This window comes from Bidens hawaiensis, unplaced genomic scaffold (assembly GCF_021521415.1).
Source record: "Bidens hawaiensis isolate Kalapana, Puna unplaced genomic scaffold, B.hawaiensis_p1.1 tig00020514_1, whole genome shotgun sequence".
Taxonomy (NCBI): Eukaryota; Viridiplantae; Streptophyta; class Magnoliopsida; order Asterales; family Asteraceae; genus Bidens; species Bidens hawaiensis.
The window spans coordinates 444,450-462,544 of NW_027493133.1; the positions used below are offsets into that span (position 1 = coordinate 444,450).

Sequence of the window (18,095 nt, forward strand, 5' to 3'; positions counted from 1 at the left end):
TCATTTTAAAGTATGATCATATGCCGTCTTAGAAGCCAAAGCCCGATTCGCTAGGCAATGGTCAAACTACACCAAATATTTGCTCATTATTTGTTTAATATTTAATTGTTGATACTCACAATATTGATTTGCATATTTCTTATATAATATATTTACTATCAAAATCTGGTGATTACTTACTCAACATGTGTTGCTGACAAATATATCTATTTTGTACGCATATTGCAGGTTATTCTTTGGATTATTGAAGTGTTTGAAGAACATTTAGAAAAACTTTAGCTTATTAATAAAAAGACAAGATGTTATTGTTTTGGTTTTATTTTTAATTGGTTGAGCCTTGTGTACTTGGTTGAATTTAAATAAATACAATAGATATTGTCATGTAACTTTTCCATAATAGTGTCTTGTGAGCTGTGAACAAAAAGTTCGCGCCCTGACATTTCCGTCATAGGTGGGGGCGTGACACTATACAAGGCTCAAACTTAAGATGTATAACTAAACGAGTTTTGTTTAAGCTTGGGTTCGGCTCAACCTAGAAAAAAACCTCGAGAGCTCAACTCGTTTGCACCCCTAGTTGAGATATTTCCTCTTAATATTTCCTAATTTGTATAAAAGGGAAACTGTTAAATCTTGCTTAAAAGGTTTATCGGGTTGGTTTGCATAAACTAGCTAGCCATGGAGTGCGTAAAATTGGCGGGGGAATTGAATTTGGACTTTCGAAGACCTTGAAGGTTTGATCAAAACCTTCGTGTATGCGGATATAAAGGATGAGTGAAATTGGGCTAAAGAAAAGTCTCTTGCTTCGTAAAATTATTGGGAAGGTTACTTCATGTTCAAAGCCTATTAGTTAGAGATTTCGTTGGGTAAAGTGGGTGCAACTTAAAGTCTCTTGCTTCGTTTAGATACTTTTATAAGTCTGCATATAGTTGTCTCAAAATTTGTTATTTATAGGTGTGTAATGAAACTCGGTATTTTGCAAAATGTGTTTGCTGGAGAAGGAATGCGTGGCACATGTGTTTGGATCTTGCGTTGCAACATCTATGAATTTTTTGGTTGTAAAAACGCTAGTCTTTTGTACTCGTATTTAATAAAGTTCTCGTCTTAATTTCGTCGTATACAATTATTAGTGTTGAATCATGTGTCATTTATTGAATAACATTATCTTTATAGGAGTAATTATATGATCCTATGATCATCTATAATATATATAAACGAAAACCCTAAAATCCTATGTGTCACGATGTGGTCGTTCCCCCTTTTTATGGAAGCCACCAGATTTCTTGATTTTTAAATAGAGGCCTCTCATTGATTTAACCCAAATTCATGGGTATGGGTCTTACCAAAACCAGATAGCTCTTAAACGGGTTATAACATCTTATTAAATTAAAAATTAATCTTACCAATTATTTGATATGAAAATCCTATAAAATAGGGATATACTAAAATTTAATATTTAATTTAAAAAGAAAAAGATATTATTTATAATTAATAAACAATTTTATGGTAAAAACATAAGCGGGTCATGGGTCACAAAATCAAGATAGCTTTTAAATGAATTCACGAATAAAGGTCTCACCAAACCTAGATAGCTCTTAAACGGGTTATAACATCTCATTATATTAAAAAAATAATCTCATCAAATATTGGATTATAACATATCATTTATTTGTGAAACCATTTTATCATCAAACCTCATGTATATTAATTATTAACTATTCTTACAATAAATAAAATTAAAATCCAAATATACATATATAAATATTAAAAACGAATAATTTAAAACAACCCCCATAATATGGGGGGGGGGATAAAATCTAGTTTTATTTTAATCGTGCTTAATTATTAATATGACACGTTGAACCGGAATGCCTAGATTAATATTTTATAACAGGTAACAAAATATTTTGTTATTATTAATTTTATCTTAAGTAATTAGATTAAACATTTTGTTATTATTAATTTTATCTTAAGTAATTAGATTAAACCATTTTATCATCAAACCTCATGTATATTAATTATTAACTATTCTTACAATAAATAAAATTAAAATCCAAATATACATATATAAATATTAAAAACGAATAATTTAAAACAACCCCCATAATATGGGGGGGGGATAAAATCTAGTTTTATTTTAATCGTGCTTAATTATTAATATGACACGTTGAACCGGAATGCCTAGATTAATATTTTATAACAGGTAACAAAATATTTTGTTATTATTAATTTTATCTTAAGTAATTAGATTAAACATTTTGTTTAGAAAGAAAACATTCTAAAACCTTTTAGCTTAATCTTGTTCCTAAAGTTTTACCTTTATCTTTCTTTTAATTTGAAAAAAAAAAGTTATAAAAAAAACGTGTGCCGTGCACTTTTAAATTGCACCCCACATATACTTTTTTTATTACTATTATTGTATATGATATATTATTATTATTATCATTATCTTTAAGGTAATCTCTTAAGTTTTAAACTAAGTTTTATCTCCATTTTAATGGTATTCAAACCTCATACACTCCACTGTTAATAGAACCTCTCATTCTTATTATTTTTCACACCAAATCTCATTCTCTCTTTTCTCTCTAAGCATAATCAAGTAAGTTTTATATGTTTTATTTGTTATTCTTTATATTTCTTTGATTTTGATCTTGTTCTTATGGATTTCTTTTAGTTTGTTCTTATGTTCTTGAGTTTTCTTTTAAATTTTCATAGTTGTTCATATATTCTCATCATGATCATCATAAATTGTTAATAAAAACCTTACCTTTTGCTCTAAAAGATTATCATGATCATGTTATTCCAATAATTCATAATTATTTTCTCAAGATCTTGGATCAAAATATAATATTTCCATAAACAACTATGAATATTCTTATGATCTTTAAAAACTCATAAAGTTATCATAACTAAAAATAATATTTGCACTGTAAAACCTTATACTTTCATAAATGTCAATAAATATCCTAAATTATCATATTTACACTTTAAACCCTATACTTTCATAAATGTCAATCACCATCCTAAACTATAATATTTACACTTTGAACCATATACTTTCCTAAATGTCAATAAACACCCAAAGTATATGATATTACACTTTTAACCTTGTACTTTATTATTTATCAAAACCATTTTAAAATATTTTGAGTTAGTATACAAATAGAGTATAAACCGAGTATGTATGTATCTGACAAGCAAACGGTTCTGTCGAAGGCAAGAGTGGCGTAAATAATCCCATTAGACATGTGCCTCTTACATGGGAATCAACTTGCTGAAGGTCATGCTCTTGGTTTAGAACATTCTAGTATGCGACACTCTACCAAATTTAAAAATTAAAACTTAATCTAGGGCATCCTGTAACCGGTTCAACAAACTCTTGCTCATGTTCGTGTTCATCCGTCAAGCAAGGTGAGTACATAGCCCCTTTTTCATGCTTTTAAACTTTTAATACTTTGTGGTGGAAACATGCAACTTATTTATTCTACGTTTTACACATGCTATTTGATTCAAGCTTTATTTCATTATATTGGTTATGTGTAATCATTACAACTGTATACTTAATCGCATGTACAACCATTAACTTGTTAAGCCCGTGGTAGTATGATGATATATCTATTGGCCTGAACCTCCCACTCAGGCCTCGGGTAGAGGCCTGTGTGTTCAGAATATGACGATCGTTAAACATTAAACATAATAGTCTAATCGTGGATTGGACGACTCGCTAAATGCGTCAAAGGTTTGGTTGTAGTCACTAAAGTATACAAAGTAACTTAACGCATATGGAATGTTTTCAACATAAAACTATATTTTTAAAACCTATGTTCTCACCAACTATTTTTAGTTGACACTCTCGCATGTTTTCAGGTGATGGAAATTAAGTTATGGAGATTCTTGAAGTTTCATATAAGGGATGAGTCAGACTTAGAAGTTGAATGAATAAAGTGCTATGTCATGTTTTCTATGTGGATTATATTTGGTTTGAATAATTTGTTGGTTTATCTTAATATGAGTTTTTACATTTAATACCATGTGCATGATTTCAATCTATGCATGCCCCGGCGTTTTCGCCTCCGAGGGGGGGGGGGGAGGTGACAGATGGGTATCAGAGCCTTGGTCGTAGAGAGTTAGTAACCGACCTACGTCTAGGAATGTCCATTAGGTTGAAATTATGTGCTATTAAATGTCCTAACTTCTCATTTGTAGCATGCCTCTCAATTCCATCAACTCTTCCGAAAACTCCCACGTCCCTTTGCCACCATTAGACGATGACTACATTGCTCTAGAAGACTTGGACGTGACCTTGAACCCTCATCACTAGCTATCTCCACCTTCATTCCAATTAGTTGGTCTCGTTTAATGAGAACTCCATCCCCCGTCCATGGAGAACTAATAGGCCCAATCGAAGAATTCGTAGTCCTGTTAGTCAATAGCTCGGTAGGAAGCAATAAACTTCCTGGAAATGAGCTCGAGGATGATGCCACTAGCAAATAAAGCTAGGCCCTTACAACTAGCTTGAAGATCATTGGAATATTTGGGCTTAGAAACTTGATCTTTTTTTCTTTCTTTCTAGTTTTACCTTGTATTCAAATTTTGATGGCCATCCTCTTAATATCGATCTAATTCCTTTTAAGCTTGGTAGCTTTGACCTAGTTGTGGGAATGGATTGGTTATCCCGTAATCAAGCCAAAGTTGCCTGTTCCGAGAAGCTCCAGGTGAGTTCTAGCCCCATTTCTCTTTGAGATGGTTTCGGGGCTGTGTGCATACTTGTAAGAATAGTAATATATATATACTTTTGCGCTTAACGTGAAGAATTAATGCAAGAATGAAAGCAAGATATATATATCTATGTGATTAACATAACTGATTAATGTAAGAATGAAAGAAAGAGGTTAGAACTTGCATATGTTAGTTGTTTAACTTAACATGTTTGTAAGAATCTAGAAGGAATGTGAAGTAAGAGTCAGGGTGGCAGGCCCTTCTAATACCTGGGCAAGAATAATAAGAGTCAGGGTGGCAGGCCCTTCTAATACCTGGGCAAGAATAGAGTGGCCGACTCTACGATATCGGTGCAAGAATTCGGGTGGCAGACCCTTATAATATCTGTGCAAGAAGTCGGGTGGCAGACCCTTATAATATCTGTGCAAGAATGTATGTATAATTGTATGTTTGTAAGAATGTGTAAGAGTAGTACAAATAATACTTGTATGGAAATGAAAGAATGTGTAAGAATAATCCTATAAACTGTTAAACTAGAATTCACTCAGCGTAGCTGACTATTAGTATGCACGCAGGTGAATAGGATGCGACGGGTTGCTTGAGGGAAGACAAGTGGCAACAAAGTGAAGACTGACATCGAAGAAACGGAGATTCATGTGTCGTTTACGTTACCTTTTAAGACTTAATGTATTTTGTTTAAAAACAAGCACTCATGTTATGTAAGAATGTTTAATATTATGTATTCCGCAAAAATTTTTTAATTAACTCTGATTTTAGAACTGTGTTTATGAGTAAATCCAATGCCAAAATTGGGCTTTCGGGAACGGGGCCTTACACTTTCAAGCTTCAAGACCCTTTGACCTCGATTGTCTTTTGTTCCATTCATCGTTCGGGCAAGTTGTCTTCTTCAATATTGTAGATTTCTATCTATAGAACAAAAGACCTCAATCAATTTTGCGGATTGAGGGATTCTCGGTGGTCAATTGGATTCAAACCCGTTTAAGGGCATAATAGTCAACAAGTTTGACTTAACGTTTACTCATACTTCTGGTCGGAATCAACGTTCGGTCCAAAAGAATTTTATTCTCGTAACGAAATTTTAAGGCTACTGACCAAAACCCGACTTCCGAATCACTGTTCGGATTCTGGTCAGTACCAGCTCGCTTAAATCTTAAAACAAACATAACTTGAGTTCTAAACGTTCCTTTGGATTGATTTCAGTGGCCACGAGTTTGTTTTTACTTGTATTATCATGTATCAAAGATTCAGGTTCTGATTCGGTTATCTCATTTGACACGTATTGGACGACTCGCTTATTCGTTGACTCGTTTAGTCTTAATTATACTCACTTGTCTTTAATCTAAGGTGAGTTTATCATTCCCCTATTTTATCAACTTTTCTAAACGTTTTGGGGACATATGCATACGTATTAGTATTTCATACTATATATATATATTCAAACAAATGCATACGTGTTATTGTGAAGTGATTTAATCAAACATACGTGTTACTTGCTTACTTGTGTTACCATTCAATTAATCGCATGTTGGAATTACTATTTAATCAATCACATAGCGGGTGTTCCTGCTGGTGACCAACACCCGATTCGCTTGGCAACGGTCTACATACTTGTTTATGGTTTGATTATATTTACCGCATTTAACATGTTATGCTTATTTATATTATTGTGTCAAAACTGGTGATATTCTCACTCAACTTTATGTTGACAAAACTCCATTTTATATGCATATGCAAGTTGCTTGTATTGAAGATTAAAGTTTAGACATGTAGACAAGACCTTAGAATATAATCAAGTTAATCTTTATTTGAGCTTATATTCGTGTATTTTAAATTGTTTATTATATTTGGATATTGTGTGTATAATTGAAATAAAATAATTAATTAGATATTGTCACATTTATATTATGTTAGTAACTTCGAGCTGTGAGCAATCGGATCATGCCCCGACATTTCTGCTTTAGGTTGGGGTGTGACAGAAACAATGCTATGCCTTTTTAGCCCATGTTGTTGACAAGAAATCTGATGGGAAAAAGATTCAAGACATTCCCATTATCAAAGACTATCCCAAAGTTTTTCCTGATGACTTTCTAGGACTTCCTACGTCTCGACAAGTCGAATTCCGAATCAACCTTATACCCGGTGCAACTCCTGTAGCCAAATATCCCTGCCTGTTAGCCCTGTCCTAAATGCAAGAACTCTCTAGCCAACTTCAAGAATTTCTCGACAAAGAATTTACTTGACCTAGTTTCTCACTTTGGGGAGCTCCTGTCCTATTCGTCAAAAAGAAGGACGGATCTTTCCGCATGTGCATCGACTACCGAGAGTTAAATAAACTCACCATCAAGAATCGGTACCCACTACCGAGGATTGATGATCTCTTCGATTAGCTTCAACGAGCCACTTGTTTTTCAAAAATTGATCTCCACTCGGGTTATCACCAACTGCGAATTCTCGATGAAGACATACCCAAAACCGCCTTTCGAACCCGCTATGGACACTATGAGTTCATGGTTATGCCCTTTGGCTTGACTAATGCACTTGCAATGTTCATGGACCTCATGAACGGAGTTTGTAAACCGTATCTCGACAAATTCATCATCGTTTTCATTGACGATATTTTCATATATTCAAGAACCAAGACCGATCATGAGCAACACCTTCGTCTCACCTTGGAACTGTTGAAGAAAGAACAACTTTATGCTATGTTTTTGAAATGTGAATTCTGGCTTCGCGAAGTTCAATTTTTGGGTCATGTCATCAACGATAAAGGTATACACGTGGACCCGGCAAAAAATCAAAGCCATAAAAAATTGGGAAGCTCCGAAAACCCCATAAGAAATTTGTTCATTCCTTGGTCTAGCTGGTTATTATCGTCGTTTCTTCTCGAATTTCTCAAAAATAGCCTTACCTCTCACCACCTTAACTCAAAAAGGCAAGCCGTTCATTTTGGAACAAGAGTAAGAAGACGCATTCCAAACCTTAAAGCAAAAGCTTTGTAATGCACCCATCTTAACCCTTCCCAATGGAAACGATGATTTCATTGTCTATTGTGATGCTTCAAATCAAGGTCTCGGTTGTGTACTCATGCAGCGAGGCAAAGTCATAGCTTATGCCTCTCGACAACTCAAGATCCATGAAAAAAACTACACCATTCACGATCTTGAGTTAGGTGCGGTGATTTTCGCTCTAAAAATTTGGAGACACTACCTTTATGGAACTAAATGTGTCATCTATACTGATCATAAAAGCTTGCAACATATCCTCAACCAAAAAGAACCCAACATGAGGCAACGCCGTTGGGTCGAGTTACTCAATGATTACGATTGCGAAATTCGCTACCACCCCGGGAAAGCGAATGTCGTAGCCGACGCCCTAAGCCGAAAGGAAAGAGTTAAACCCTCTCGTATTCGGGCCATGGAGATGATAGCCTTAAGGCCCAAATTCTTCAAGCTCAAGCCCAAGTGAGAGCCCAAAACAATCTCAAGACCGAATTGGATTGTGGAGCCAAAAAGCAATTGGAAACTAAGTCTGATGGAGTTCTTTACTTCATGGGACGCATATGGGTTCCAAATTCTGAAGACCTTCGAAATCTAATCCTTGACGAAGCCCACAAAACTTGATACTCGATCCACCCAGGAGCTGATAAAATGTACCACGATCTTAAGGAATTGTTTTGGTGGCCTGGTATGAAGAAGTACATAGCCTTATATTTAGGAAGTGTCTCACTTGCTCAAAAGTTAAAGCCGAACATCGAAAGCTCTCAGGTTTGTTTCAACAACCCGAGATTACTCTATGGAAGTGGGATCAAATTTCCATGATTTCATCACTAAACTCCCAAAAACCACTCGTAAGCATGATTCTATTTGGGTTATAATCGATCGTCTCTCCAAATCTGCTCATTTCATCCCTGTTAGTGAAACCTACAAAATGGAGAGGTTGTCTCAAATTTACATCAACGAAATCGTGACACGTCATGGTGTTCCCTTATCCATAATCTCCGACCGTGACAGCCGTTTTACCTCCAACTTCTGGCAACCCCTTCAAAAATATTTGGGGACTCGTGTTGATCTTAGTACAGCTTATCATCCCTAAACGGATGGTCAAACCGAGAGAACCATCCAAACCTTGGAAGACATGCTCCGTTCTCGCATAATCTAGTTTGGAGGAAATTGGGATGATCACCTACCTTTCATTGAATTTTCCTACAATAATAGCTACCATACTAGCATCAAATGTGCACCTTTTGAAGTTTTGTATGGTAGGAAATGTCGAACACCCGTATGTTGGACCGAGATTGGTGACTCGCAAGTTATTGGTCCAGAATCGTCTAAGCAACCTCCGACAGGTTTGGCATCATTCATGAAAGACTTAAGGCCGCTCGTGACCGACAAAAGAGTTATGCCGACAATCGAAGGAAACCACTTGAGTTTCAAGTTAGTGACCGGGTCTTACTCAAAGTTTCCCCATGGAAAGGTGTTGTCCAATTTGGGAAAAAGGGAAAACTCGCTCCTAGGTATGTTGGACCTTTTGAGATTCTTGAAAGGATTGATCAAGTGGCATACAAACTCAAACTACCTCAGGAATTGCGTGGTATTCATGACACTTTCCATGTTTCTAATCTCAAGAAATGCATAGTCGATAACACTCAGCCTATTCCCTTTGATGATATTCGCATTAATGATAAACTTCACATTGTTGAGGAACCTATCGAAATCGTGGATCGTGATGTCAAGAAACTCAAGCGAGGTCGAATCCGTCTGGTAAAAGTTAAGTGGAAGTACAAGCAAGGACCCAAGTTTACTTGGGAACTTGAAGATCAAATGAAACAGAAATATCTTCATCTTTTTCAATCCGAAGCAGTTTCCACTATTTAATTTCGGGAGGAAATTCCCTTAAGTGGGGGAGATTGTAACATCTATGGATTTTTTTCTTGCAAAAACGCAAGTCTTTTTTGCTTGTATTTTCTTGTATTAATTTCATCGTCTACATTTATTAGTGTTGAATTATGTGTCATTTATTGAATAACATCACTTTATATGCGTAATTATATGATCCTATGATCATTTTATTATAATCGTGCTTAATTATTAATATAACACATTAAACCGGAATACCTAGAATAATATTTATAACAGGTAACAAAATATTTTGTTATTATTAATTTTATCTTAAGTAGTTAAATTAATCATTTTGTTTAAAAAGAGAACATTCTAGAACCTTCTATCTTAATCTTGTTCCTAAAGTTTTACCTTATTTTTTTTTATTTGAAAACAAAATAAAAGATTTAAAAAAAAATGTGTGCCGTGCACTTTTAAATTGCACACACACATATTTTTTTTCTTCTTCTTCTTATTATTATTATTATCTTTAAGGTAATCTCTTACGTTTTAAACAAGTTTTATCTCCATCTTACTGGTATTCAAACCTCATACACTCCACTATTAATAGAACCTCTCATTCTCATTATTTTTCACACAAAATCTCATTCTCTCTTTTCTCTCTAAGCAAAATCAAGTAAGTTTTATATGTTTTATTTGTTATTCTTTATATTTCTTTGATTTTGATCTTGTTCTTATGAATTTCTTTTAGTTTGTTCTTATGTTCTTGAGTTTTCTTTTAAATCTTCATAGTTGTTCATATATTCCCTTCATGATCATCATAAATTGTTAATAAAAACCTTACCTTTTGCTCTAAAAGATTATCATGATCATGTTATTCCAATAATTCATAATTATTTTCTCAAGATCTTGGATCAAAATATAATATTTTCATAAACAACTATGAATATTCTTATGATCATTAAAAACTCATAAAGTTATCATAACTAAAAATAATATTTGCACTGTAAAACCTTACACTTTCATAAATGTCAATAAATATCCTAAATTATCATATTTACACTTTAAACCCTATACTTTCATAAATGTCAATCACCATCCTAAACTATAATATTTACACTTTGAACCATATACTTTCCTAAATGTCAATAAACACCTAAACTATATAATATTACACTTTTAACCTTGTACTTTATTATTTATCAAAACCATTTTAAAACATTTTGAGTTAGTATACAAATAGAGTATAAACCGAGTATGTATGTATCTGACAAGTAAACGGTTCTGTCGAAGGCAAGAGTGGCGTAAATAATCCCATTGGACCCGTGCCTCTTACATAGGAATCAACTTGTTGGAGGTCATGCTCTTGGTTTAGAACATTCTAGTATGCGACATTCTAACTAATTTAAAAATCAAAACTTAATCTAGGGCATCCCGTAACCGGTTCAACAAACTCTTGCTCATGTTCGTGTTCATCCGTCAAGCAAGGTGAGTTCATAGCCCCCTTTCATGCTTTTAAACATTTTATGCTTTGGGGTGGAAACATGCAACTTATTTATTCTACGTTTTACACATGCTATTTGATTCAAGCTTTATTTCATTATATTGGTTATGTGTAATTATTACAACTGTATACTTAATCGCATATACAACCATTAACTTGTTAAGCCCATGGTAGTATGATGATAGATCTATTGGCCCGACGTCCCGCCCACTCAGGCCTCGAGTAGAGGCCTGTGTGTTCGGAATACGACAATAGTTAAACATTAAACATAATAGTCTAATTGTGGATTAGACGACTCGCTAAACGCGTCAAAGGTTTGGTTGTAGTCACTAAAGTATACATAGTAACTTAAAGCATATGGAATGTTTTCAACATAAAACTATATTTTTAAAACCTATAATCTCACCAACTATTTTTAGTTGACACTCTCGTATATTTTTCAGGTGATGGGAATTAAGTTATGGAGATTCTTGAAGTTTCATATAGGGGATGAGTCAGACTTAGAAGTTGAATGAATAAAGTGCTATGTCATGTTTTCTATTTAGATTATATTTGGTTTATCTTAATATGAGTTTTTATACCATGTGCATGATTTCAATCTACGCTCGCCCCGGCGTTTCCGCCTCCGGCCGGAGGGGGAGGGGGTGACATGCGCGATACTAGTTTTGGCTTGGGAGTTGATTGATAGATGGTTTGTTTGGTGGTAGTTGTTGTGGCTTAGGAGTCGGTTGATAGTCCGTATATTGTTGGCTGAATATTTGTTGGTTGGTGGGGGGGGGGGGTGCTCTTTCAATGCTAGGAGGATTGTTTGGTTAAAGGACATGTTGCGAAGGTTTCAAGGAAGAATTTGTTGTCAAGTATGTCTATGTGAAAGACACGCGATATATTTTGTGATCTTATGTCTTTATGTAGATGATATGCATATCATTGTAAGTGATGATAAGATGATCAAGTCTACTAAAACCTGTAGAAAGCGATGTTTGGCATGAAAAACATGAGGATAACAAATGTGATTCTTGGAATAAAGACCACTAGATCCCAAAATGGTATTGTCTTAAGTCAAGCTCACTACTTGGACAAGATACTTAAGAAATTTAATTTTAAGGACACAAGTGACGCTCAAACTCTGGTTGATACCTCCCAACATTTAAGTAAAAATCGAGGCAGGGTTGTGGATCAACCAGGGTACTCAAGGATAATTGGTAGTCTAGTGTATCTTATGACTTGCACAAGACCTGACTTGGATTATGATGTGAGCAGATTAAGCAGATATACTAACAATATAAGTTATGAACATTGGAAAAGCCTAACAAGGGTGCTAAGGTGCATAAGATACACAAGAGATTATGTATCTACATTATACCCGCGATCCAACAGTGATCGAAGGATACACTGATGCAAATTGGATATCGGATATAAAGGATTCTAAATCCCCAAGTGGGTATGTTTTCACAATTGGAGGAGTGGCTATAGCTTGGAAGTCTTCTAAGCAAGCTGCTATAGCTAGATCCACGATGGAAAATGAGTTTATCGCCTTGGATAAATCTGGAGAAGCGGAGGAGTGGCCGCGTCAAAAATTTGAGGAGTATATACCAAGACGGCCAAAGCCTTTGTCGACTATTTGCATACATTGAGACAACCAATCAATTATTGGTAGAGCCGAAGGCTCAATATAGACACAACATGATACAACGACTACTCTCAATGGGTGTTATCACGCTGCACTATGTGAAACCAAATGATAACATTGCAGACCTGTTAACGTAAGGCTTAAGTAAAGAGTTAGTTTATAAGTAATTAAATGGTGGTTTATTCAAAGCATCGCGTCTACTTACATTAGGAGACTAAGTATGTTTTCATAAAAGAAGGTTCAAAGGCAACACTACCTATCCTGCAACACTCAACCGCTATAATTATATATGACACAAGTTCAAAAAGTAAAGATAACTGAGATATCGATACTCTAGAATGTGTGTTTGAGAATTTGAACATTGGTGAACTAATGGACAAATGAGTTTGTCCCATATTGGTAGAATAATAACCTTGTTAGTGCCTTATAAGGAGGAGAGCTTACAAGATTACATTCTTGTATAACAAGACAAATTTAGTGACATTAGCAAGATTGTGAAGCACCCGACGTGCCCGCACCCTTTGGGCTAGGGCTTGGACGAAGGGCAATGGCTCTTTGATAAAGCACGCTTGTATCGTTGTGAGTTGCTTGAGAGCCAACATAGTATGTTTGCATGAGCTCTATAAATAGAGGATGGCAGTGAGATCCAAACCCTAACAACTCACATAGCTCTTGCAATCTGATTCTCAACCGAACTCGTTTCCAACATCTCGATCTCATGCACACTCGTTCCAGGTATAATTTGGGTACATTAATCTCGGCTGTATACACTGCTTTGGCTGTTGTACCCTAAGAGACAGACGAGTTTACCAAGGTCGCCCAATATCTGTTATAAGGGACCAGTTGAACACATATTTTCAGCCACCACCTGATATCCTTTGCTTTATTTCATTTTAGTATTTTTCGCATTCTTAGCTATTATTTATTATATGTTGTATTACTTCATTTCAGTTTCGCTTAACTCGTTTAAATAGTTGTAACGTCTCCTTCCTTGCATTGTAATTTACTATTTTATTTATCTCCTGTATCGTAATTCCTATTAATAAATTGTATTTTATTTTATTCTACGAAAGATTTTACTACATTTTTTCCTTTACAATACCAAATTTACAATTGAAAGAAACAAAAATAATTAAAACATAGTTTAATCAGAGTTCTCCCGAGTTGGAGGTGTTATCTAATATTCCATCCCCAAATATAATGTGAATTATTGTAAAAATTCATGGAAGTTTAAATATTAAAAAAATTAAGTATTGAAAACAGTATTTAGCATCTTCATTTGTCAATCCCATTCAATGGAATCTAAAACTAAATAAATTACTATACGAAAACTAGCATACAAAGATATCTTTAGGTTTAAATATTTAATAAACACAACAAGAAAAAGGAATCACGTGTTAAGTAATAACAAGTTAAAGTTGAACAAAAAGAAATTTGTTATGAATCAGATGAGAATACACAAAACAAATATAAAATTTGTTAACTAACTCGTGCAGAGTCTATAAATAGAAATACAAATCTTCATACAATAATCATACATAATATGATAACTAGTATTGTGGCCCGTGTGCGATGCAGCACAACATGTTAAACCATGAAGCCATGAAGCGGGCCAATTTTACATTACATGTTCATCATAACTAACTTTATTAAATAAACACAATAAAATTAAGTGTATGCTCACTTCCCAATAGAACCATAATCCCGTAATACAATCATAATTTTTCTCTACCAAATCGCTTTCTTGTCATTGATTACATCGGTTCGACTTGCTAAAGTAATGAATAAATAAACCTGATCTGTCTAGTTCCTTGGAACGCAACAGGTTGGCGTTGAATTGCCCAATTCAGGGCACAAACTTCCTTCACTTTTGCATCGGTATTCACCAAATGCATACCTCTTTCGTCGAATTGAGGTCATCTATTTTAATCTCTCATGTATTCGTCTTATCCATTCGCTTTATTTCCTTATACATAAGAAAGTAATAGAACTGCATAGATTTTATTAATTAACTTACAACATTCTTTTTATCCGAGTTTTCTCAATTTTAATTTCTTCAATGGTAGGCACACATAATGGTTGCATTTTTGCAAAGAAATTAGAAAACAATATCACAATCACATTATTTATACCAGATGGAAAATGATTTAATTAGGGTGACACAGGAGGATTACCATATGCAATCGGGTATAGGCGGATTGATTTAGGGATTTTATGAAGTAGGAGAAAGTGGTCAGACATTTCAAGAAGACCACACCCACGACTCGTTTAATTCTCCAAGCTTTCTTGGACACCCCCTTTTCTTATTCTCTGGCTCAATGTTGATCCCGGATGACAACAGTCGGTTCTCGTAATGATCAAAATTATTTTGCAGCTACCAATGAAAAGGGTCGTATCTAGTTATGCATGAATATTGCATTGATAATTCATACAAAATAAAAAGGCTAGCAAATGATTATCCAAAAGTGAAAGTGAACCAGAAAAACTAACCTCTTACAGTAGCTTGTTCATTGTTTTTCCAAGTTATGTCTTGACTTCGGTCAAAGTCAGTAGCCTATCTTGTTGCTATTTGTTGCTGTCAAATAAATATAAGAACCGGTAAGAAACTTTTTACACTGATCTGAAACAAAAGAACGAAACAATAAAACTAAAGAATGAAACAATAACTAAAAGAGAACCAAACATAAAAAATATAAAAGAATTGCGCTGCCTCAGGAGGAACAGCCTTCAGGTATGGAATGACACCTGGGTGAATCAAAGACAATAAAAACCAAACAATGAATTCAACAACAGCAAAGGAGAAACAGATTTTAACAATACCCCATACACCCCCAGTTTCATCAATAACCTACCCGATTTGCAAATTTAGCAGACCGGTCACTAATGTCTAAGCATCAAAGTCACATGCAGATTACAAATTCCATAAGAATAAACGAATTACGAAGAAGTGCAATGGAATCAGAGAAAGAACAAATTATCTACATCAAATCGGTTTTGAAATGCAGTAAACCCCTACATTCACCGTTAGGATCCAGGTTTTGAGTAAGTGTATAAGCATTCTAACACAGTGAAATGAAAACAGAACCACTAAGGTACTGATTGTTAGTATTGCAAAAGACACAAAATAAGTATATTAAATTTGCAAATCAAATAATCAAAAAATTATATTGCCTGACCACCGTCCTATTAAAGGCAAAGCAAGCACAACCGAACTCCGCCGGAAAAACCCCACAACCACTAACTTATTATAGTTAATGGAGCCGAATAATCAGTTGTGGGAATCCTATCAATAGAGGGTACATCAAGATTTATTCTACGGTAAGGGTGGCAAAACAAACCCATTTGGGTTGTTTTGGGTCAATTTGGATAACTTTTAAAATTGAGATGGGTCAGGATGGATCAAAAGAATTTTGCAAGAAGGTCAAGATGGGTTGGGAAAATGCTAGTGACTTTTGGTTATAGGTTAGAATGGGTTTGTTTATGGGTTAGAATGGACTAAAACAAGTTTTATCCAATTTTATTTCAAACAAAACCCACGGAACCGAATAGAAACCAAGAAATCGAAACCGAAATCGTTGAAACCGAACATATACCGAAACCGACCGAAATGAAAAAAAGCAAAACCGAAGCGAAAAAAAACTGAAAAACCAAGCCTGAACCGAGACAAAATCGATTTTTTTTTTTTTTAATGAACGAGGAAGACGGGGGAAACGTTTTAGTTATTTTACTTTTTGCGTTTTCGATTTATAATTTGAGTTATTAATTTTTTTGAATATTTTTTTGAGGGGTTTTGAACCCTTTGTATTTTAACCTTTACTTAGTTCAAGATAAGGGTTAACTTTACCCATCTTGACCCATATCCATCCTAAACCGAATGAAAATCGAAACCGAACAAAAACCGAAAACATTGAAACCGAACAGATACCAAAACGAAAAAAAACAAAAATGAACCGAAAAAAACCGAGCCTGAACCGAGACAAAACGAGTTTTTTTTTTTTTTTTTTTATGAATCGAGGACAACGGCGATGACATTTTAGTTATTTTACATTTTGCGTTTTTGATTTATATTTTGAGTTATTAATTTTTTATTAAATTTTTTGAATATTTTTTTGTGGGGTTTTTGAAACCCTTTACATTTTAACCTTTACTTGGGTCAAGATGGATTAACTTTACCCGTCTTGACCCATACCCATCCTGACCCAAACTCATCCTAACTCATCACCCAAATCCAACTCAACCCACTCATATTGCCACCTCTATTCTACGGCATCAAAACATTGAAATCATTAAGGTGAGTAAATTCTCTCAAGCATTTCATCAAACAGTTTACATGCATTTCAAACATCAAAAGTAAACAACAAATTCAACAAACTAAAAGCAATTCTGAGCAAAAATTTCATATAGAAAGAAGAAAAACGTTAATAAAAGAGCGACAAATTGCACCTCCATACCTCGTGCCTCCACAATCCGCAAATGAATAGGGATTCGACAAGCAAAACCCTAAAAATCCAAAATCGATCAATTTAGCAAAATTATTGCTAAGAACTAAGCAATATAAACAACTTAGAAAGCAACATAAATTAAAAAAAAAATTGAGTTCAAAAAACCTGCAAGCCGGAGTGAAAGCACGGTGAAACGAAAGATAACGACTTTCTTCTGGCGGCGAGAGTGTGCACGGAGACTTGTTGCAACTGATGATCGTCATAAAAGTAGGCCAAGGTCCCGTAAGTTTTGCGTGCTCCTCCGCTGGAGTACATGGCGCTGCTTCCTCTTTTTCTTTACATCTGTTTTGTAAAGAAATGAGTGCGAGGGTGCCCTATACGTGGTTGAATTTTGAGAAGCGTGGATTGAAATGCATTTCCTGATTGTACATAAGGCTTGCATCATTGTACAATGGAGCTAAAGTAACTTTCGTCTCACAATCCACAAATGCCTTTTAAATATAACTAGTATTTTTACCCGTGCGCTTCGCGGCACGTGACAACGTTTGATCCTACATAAAAGTATTCTTAATCCATTTCCTAAAATTATGTGAGGGAGATTTGCAAATTATATGGTATAGTTATGAGTGGTTATGAGTAGAGGAGAAAGAAAATTTATATGGAAAAGTTAAATTTGGAGTTTCACTGTAGATACTATATAATTTTTTAATATTTTCATAAAGTAGTTGTGAGTGAAATAGAGAGAAAATATGATAATAAAAAAATAAAAAATATTATTTAATTAAACTGAAAAGAGAAAATACAGTGTTTTTTAGTGTAATTATATGATATATATGGATATAGGGTAGGCAACGGGCTGGGAATGCTCTAAGATCTTTTTTCCATGTTTACATCATACAAAATGCCAAGTCAAAACCTGCAATTCAATCACATGTAAAAATAAA

General features: G+C 34.5%; 1 long non-coding RNA gene across 1 annotated transcript; it reads right to left on the bottom strand.

Annotated features, from left to right (window-relative positions):
• Nucleotides 1-15,419: 15,419 nt before the first annotated feature.
• On the bottom strand, nucleotides 15,420-17,423 carry LOC143560924 (uncharacterized). Its single transcript, XR_013140204.1, has 3 exons — nucleotides 17,317-17,423; nucleotides 17,161-17,209; nucleotides 15,420-15,454 (listed from the first exon to the last, which is right to left on the bottom strand). It is a non-coding gene; the product is annotated as an uncharacterized LOC143560924 (long non-coding RNA).
• Between the last annotated feature and the right edge of the window lie 672 nt (nucleotides 17,424-18,095).